The following is a 7,128-nucleotide window of genomic DNA, read 5'->3' as shown; positions in this document are numbered from 1 at the left end:
TGAAGTTTTCTTAATTATAATGTCTGCTCCCCAGCCAGAAGATGCTTCATATTTCTCACCATATGCTCCATAGTCAGCTTATTTTCCCTTATGTCAATCATTCCCCTCCAAAGGCCCATCACACCACCCCGATCCCCAGTTGCTTTCTCGAGGGCTGCTTCTTGGAAGGAGGCGATGCTGGACTGTTCTCCAAACAGAGCTGGCTGCCCTCCAGGGTCACAGCAATGATTTTATGACTCATTTGCAAGTCACACCACAGATAATGAACTGAATCTCTCATCAAAAGAAAGAAAAAGAACTTTTATTTTTTTCTATTGCATAAATAATGGTAAATTAGACTCTTTTTATACAGATTATATATTTACAGACAAGTTTGGTTAGAGAAAACATCTGGTAAATATGGCAGTCAGTTTTCCTTTATACACGAAGATAACATATTAATAATATATACTTCATTGGATCAGTAAGTAGCATGCCAAGTTAATTTATATTAATATTTACATTTTATATAAAGATTTTCTTTTGACTAGTCTGCTGACTCTCTCATCACTTAATAGCAGAAATCATCAACTAATACTGAATGGAAAAGACGGAATGTGAATGAGGTAAACGGGAAGATCGGGACCCAGGACTGCAGTCTTCGTGGTCCATGCTGGAGGTGAGCGCTGCCGAGCTCCCGTCACCCCATCCAACAGTCCTCAGCTGTGCTCCCGTGTGTGTCCAGCCCTTCACTATGTGCTTTGAGAAACAACTCACATCTCCAGTTCAAAGACCCCCAAGATCACAGCGCCCCCCGCCCGCAGCGGGTGACAGTTTCCTAGCCAGACCTTCCGGGTTTAGTTTCTCCACAAGGGCATTACCTTTGGCTAGTCCTTGGAGAAACAGCCTCTTCCTGGATTCAGAACTGGGGAAGAAAATCTAATCCCACTAAGAAGCCATTCAAGGACCGCCCCGAAAACTGTTGACCAGGTCAGAGAGGAAGAATATTCTTTGATTTTCCTTGGGGAGACTGACAGACATGGGCTTGTGTGAATTTCCACCAGGAGATGAGAAGGCTCCTTCCTGGCCAATTGAGGGCTTTCCAGGGAAGAACAGCAGGGCTTCTATCAAAACAATGACAACGACCTCAGTGCAGTTCAGGAAGAGAGAAAGGACAGAAACTGAGGGTTTTACATTGTCACGGGCAGAAAAGCTGGAGACTCCTGTGGCTCCAGCTGCTGCCCTGTCCTGCACTCTCTCCCTGATTGCACTTGGATCAAATCTAAAGCAGGCTCTGAGCTGAGCACCACTCCCCAGCCGTGCAAGCACATCACAGCGGCTGGTGTCCCCAGACTGTTCACCTAACTCCCAACAATCAGCAAAGAACGTGACTCTCTTCCTTCTGTTGTGTTATGAATAATCACAAACCACTATCGTGGATGGGAACTGCTGTTCCCACAGCCAGGGAGGAAAAAAAGAGAAGAAAACAAAACGATGTGAAGTTGTGCTCTTTATTCAGTAGTTTCCAGTTTGCTTTCTCAGATGGAGAAACAAGTCTCTTTGCTCGGAACTGGCTTTGCTTCTTTTACCCCCTTATGCACGACTTCTGGTGCATGTGACCTGTGGGAAGGTGATCAAACCCCCTTAATTTTCACAAGCCAGGACAGGATACCACGCCCAACTGCAAGGCTCCCTTGAATCAGCAAGAATTCAGGGAGTGAACAAAACCTGTGGCCAGCAAGACCCCACACAGAAGCCAATTTGCAAGGTTTCGTCTACAGACAATGGATACTGCCTCTTGGGACTTGGGTTAAAAAAGATACTGCCAGTCCCTCATACAATCCATGGGGAAGCGGAGACCTCTCAAGTGCGGGCTTTCATCCTGACTTGTTTCAGGAAAACTAAGTCATAATGTGAGAGGGCTCTTCTGGGTCATCTCATCTATCTTTCTTTTGGCTTTAAAGATGAGGAATCCAAGGCCAGGATGGGAAGGCTCACAAGGTCATCTGGCTGGTGGGTGACAGAGGCACCTGGGGTCCTGCCGTCCATGCCCTTCCTAGTAGATAGTGTTGCCCACACTTCTGGTTCTGAATTCTATGCTCCTGACGTCAGTTCTACAGGTCTTAACTCAGACAGAGAGCCCCAGAAGGGGCATTTCGGCCTTGACAGCTGTCAGCATCCCCTAAGGAAAAATGAGCTGCTGGTTTCCTCTCGAAGTTGGCAGCATGTGTCACTGGGGGCAGGTAGCTGGGCAGCAGCCCCTTGGCACTCCAGCGCCTCTCTATTCCCAAAGTAGGCCAGATACAAGGGAATGTTTTCAGAGAACGGCTTCTGTAGCCCTGTAAGAGCTTTCTTTTTCTTTCAGGTCTGGAGACGGAGCAGCCTCATACTTGAATTTTACATTCCTTGGAATATTCCTTCCTCATCAGCTGCTCTTCTACTCCACTGGAAAATTCCAGTCTTGGCCTCCCTGTCTCAGTGTCTTGGATGACACCTTCTAGCAGTGTGAGAAGCATTGGTTTGGAAGTCGATTTATCATGCTCAAGGAAAAAGATAGATGAGGGCTACCCCCAGCATGGGAGTGTGTGGACTCGACTGGCAAAGTACTCAGGGTAGGGGTTGGGGGCAGAAAGTTGGCAAATATTGTCCAGACTCAGAAGACCGTCTTTGCGGAGCTAGCAAAACTTGACTCATTGTGGCTATATTTCAAGTCAACTGATCAAATTTATTCTACCTTGAAGATTTTTTGAGCATTGGTATCATGTCCTTTGAGGCTGTATAAAGAGGATCCCGAATCAATGTTAAGTAGAAACCATAGCTGTTAAGATGATAGTGTGCAGTACTAACGAGCATGGAATACTAAGAGAAATGTTGGGCTTCGATGTTTGCCTGACCTTATTCCTCCAAACCAAATGTCTACAGCAAGGCCACAAGACCAAGAATGGTCCCCTGAGTGACTTAGCCAAGGAAGTATGAAGTGACACTGAACGGATCTGACATTTAAATTGTCATGGAGACAAGGTCTGTAAGAGGCAGTTCAAATCCTCTTCTATCTTGACATCGCTTTAAATAATTCAAGTTGAAAACCCTAACTGCTGAATAATGTTTCTCTTCTATTTCTGATAGACTTTTTTTCCTGCCTGGGAGTGTTGAGTAATGAGGTGGTGGGGGAGGCTGGTTACAGCAAGGCCTCCAGGTTACAGATCTTAGCCCTGGGAGGGTTACTGAAGTGGCCTCTCTGATGAGAGGTCATTTCAGACACTCGTTTTCTAGGGAAGGTAGCTCTGAAGTCCTACTGGTTATACAACCAGTTGTGCCCAAGTCTGGACACGTCAGCTCAGTCCATCTGTATCATTCCACATTATAGTAAAATGGGCAGACCCCTCCGTGATCATCACTTGCGTGGCCTTCACCCATTGTTGCAGCAAGAATGAGCTGAGTTGAGTTTGCCAATCACCCAGCCATCCTATAATAGCAGGGTTCCACATTCCCACAATATGTCAGTGGAACAGGTGAATGACACTATTACTGTGGGCCTGTAGAGAAATAGTGCAGTCAACCAACCCAATGTAGTTGGAGACCCCCAGCTGGGAGGAGCAGAGATCAGCAGCTTCCAGGTGATGGAGAGTCAGGGCAGAGCAGAAACACTCTTTCATGGCCTACAGCCGCCCCTGGCCAGTGCCACTCAACCCAAAGAGCTGTGGGTAGTGTTCATATCCTTAATCTTTTGGCCGTGCCCTCATAGGGTCCAGAGTGGCTGCTAGTTATGGGTTAAAAGCAAAACTCTCTTTGATTTATGACCTAGTTTTGGACTTAAGCCTAAAGAAGGAGTATTTGGAATAAAAGATAAATTTCTCTCCCAGTTCTTAGATCCATCACTTTTTGATTCTGTGGATGGGAGGTGGGAGGGGCATTATTGTCAAAACGAGCTTCACATCTTTCCTACTAGATGCTTTTGGCTAACCACAAGATAGTAGACCATCTGTCATATGAAATCCAAGACAGAAGCAGGTATTACGAAAGAAGACTCGTACTATATATCTTGTTCTCTGCAAATAAAATGCCTAGAAACTTCTGAAACCACGAGGCTTGCCTAAGACCACTATAAACCTCAGTTCACTTCAGTTCACATTTCTGGCTTGTGGGAGAGCTTCTCAACAGGCAAGCAGATGCTTTTAAAGATTGAGGCTTAAAATATTTTCTGCCTTCCAGATGACATTTCTGCCTTTTAGCCCAGATTAAGGGGCCTTGGCTGTGGGCCCCAGGAGTGGGGAGTGGAGAGGTGTGTGGGGAGGCTACCATCCAGCTCACAGGTAGCTTCTCTTCTCCTGGGCAAATGGAAGGACAAGTTCAAAGACAAGAGGAAAAGGCAAGAATCTACCAGATTCTTTGAGGGTAATTTCCCCCTCTAGCAGGACATGGATGCTGGAGTCAGGCTGCAATCAGGCAGAACCCAAGTGTTCTTTAAGAAAATGTTCCCTATTTTTGTGTGCCTTGGCAAACTCGGGGTGGAATGCAAGGGTTGCTATGGCAATATCCCTTTTTTTACAGATCAGTCACGTGGGACCCACGCACATTCTGGAAGCCACTGCTAACAGTTCCCATGCTGGGTCCTGTTTGGGGGCTCTGCCTGCTTCTGGAGTGATGGGAACCAGCTTCTTCAGGTGCCAAGGGAATCAGAGTCAGCTTTCCTTGATCTCCCAAGCAAAATGCCTCCCCGACCATCACTTGCATGGTCTTCACCCATTCTCGCAGAAAGAATGAGCTGAGCTGAGTTTGCCAATCACCTGGCTATCCTATAATAGACTCCTGAGTCTGTTAGTTGGGAGGACAAAGCAAGACTTGGGCTCCTCCCTCCCTGTTCCGTAGAGTTCACCTCCAGCCGGGGCCACACAGAACAGCTTGGGGCATGGAGGACCAGGACATTCTGGAGTCTTCATCTGAGTGTGTCACAGCCCTGGGGAGGGCGCTGCAGTATGGGCCCTGGCCAGCACTGGTGAGGACAGGACTGGGGTGGGGCTGGGGAAGTCAGATCTTAAGCCTCCTAACAAAGAAGCCCACCATTTTTGACAGACTGTGCAGGCAAAGCAGCAGGGGCACACTTCATGGGGACAAGCTGTCAGATGTGAGCAATGCCACCAGTTTTGGGCTATCTCCACAGACTTCAGCCCTTGGGTGTCGCGTGCGTTGTTACCACGGGAGTAGGTTAACTTCCAGCCCAGCAGAGATTTCTGTGGCTTCCTTCTTACCCTTCATCCTTCAGCTGCTCCCACAGGGATGCAGTCTCCTAGATCTGCTCCTGGGTGGATGGGCTTGCTGCCCATCATGGGGAGAGAGGAAAAGGTCCTCTCTTGGGAGAGGATGCTGAGGATTCTGTAAGGAACAGGCTGTTGGGTTCTCTCCGGAACTTCTTCTACTCTCCACCCTTCACAGTGGCTAATCTCTCTTCTGATGAAGTCTAACCCTCCATCCATCTGGCCCTCATTCTCCAGTGGAAGTCAGAAGAACTTGCAGAAAGACAGGCTCACACTTTGGTCCTGAAGTTCAGCCTCAACTACAGCATTGTCAGCCCTTCTCACGGGGCAGGGTCCTCTAAGAATCCTTCCTGCACCTCTATCCAGTCTGCTTTGAGTTCTGCACTCCCCTCTCCAGGAGGAAGTGATCTGCTGGTTCAGGGGTCCTTCTACCCAAGTCCAGTTGATATGGGGGGGCCACATGGCTTTGGGCAGAAAGTGAGGATGAAGTTGCCAGAAGTGTTAATATTCTGTGTCTCGACCTGTTCTAGTTCAGAACTCCAGTCCCGAGGGAGGTGGTGAGTCAGGCAAGGGAAAGAAGAGAATGGCAGACTTGTGGCCTGCATGTGGCTGGGCAGGGCGGGCTGCTGCCTTCCTTGGCCTGGACGTGTGGGACCCCAGGGGTGATCAGAGGGACTCTCAACTCCCTGGGCTCTCACCTGCCCGCACCTTCATACTATGGCTCAAACCCTAGTTTTACTTGTGCTCATCAGGAATATTCGTGGTCTTCCCCAATGGGGAAGTTTCTACAGCTGCCCCCAGGCTATAGCTGGAAGAGTTTGGAGACATGAACTGAAAGAAGACCCAAAACTGAGACCCTGGGTGCCCCAAGTCCATGAAGGCAGCAGGGAGGACACTGAAAGGGAGCGGTGGCTTGAGACAGGCTTCAGGGACACACACTGCAGAAAAATCCTACCTGCTGGCTGCATGGAGTGAGGAAAGATTCTGGTGCCTCAATACTGGGAGGTAGGGAGGGAGGCCGGGAAAAAGCATTTAGCTTTAGGATGCAATCTGAAGAAAGAGAATCAAGACAATTCCATTACAGAAATAAAGACCTGAGCTTGGAAAAGTACAAAGGGAAATATTACATCTAAAGATTATTGGCTAATCAGACTATGCAAGCTTGATTTAATAGTGGTGACTGATGGGGCATCTGGGAGAAGGCGGGGAATTACAGACTTCAAACGGTGTTGAAAATGGATCACTGGATTCAGTTCTCTTCCCCAACCAAAGTATTCTGCAGGCGGGAGTAAATTACCTGGTGCATCGGCAAAGCTTATGAACATTTGTTTTCTCCTGGAAGCGAGTCAACGGCAGAATCGGAATGCCAAGAGACGTTATGTCTGATACCGTAGTATGATCATTCCATCTTTCCGCTTTGGATTATATTTCTCTTTCTATCTGGGGAAGACTAACAAAGCAACTTTCAGATGAGATAATGGGAAGGTGCACGAGGACCCTGACTTACAGAGGTCTCTGGCGAGGAGATGTGTTTGGGTTCCTTCACTCCGGACAACTGCGGTGGGAGGCACAGCTCCTCAGCGCCAGTCTTAGTTCCTCCCTGGCCCCCAAACAGCCTGCCCCAAGGAGGCAAGGGCCGCATGTCAGAGGACGAAGCTTAATAATGGGAGTGAGCGATCGGGGACGAATGATGTCACACACGAAGCCGGATACACGTGCTGTCCACGCGTCTATGTTACAGAGATGCCCACGAGGATGCTTCTTTGTCCTCTAATGGCAGCACAGGCGGCAAAGCTGGGAGGAAGGCTCTCTGCAGATTTCAAAATGCTGGTGCGCGGTGGGCTCTAGGAACAGAAAGCCAAGTGCTGACAGAAAATGAGAGCTCCCCAACCCT

The sequence above is a fragment of the Talpa europaea genome, assembly GCF_964194135.1.
Source record: "Talpa europaea genome assembly, chromosome: 12".
NCBI classification, from domain to species: domain Eukaryota; kingdom Metazoa; phylum Chordata; class Mammalia; order Eulipotyphla; family Talpidae; genus Talpa; species Talpa europaea.
The sequence above is the reverse complement of the archived record's forward strand: the minus strand, read 5'-3'. Positions refer to the sequence as shown.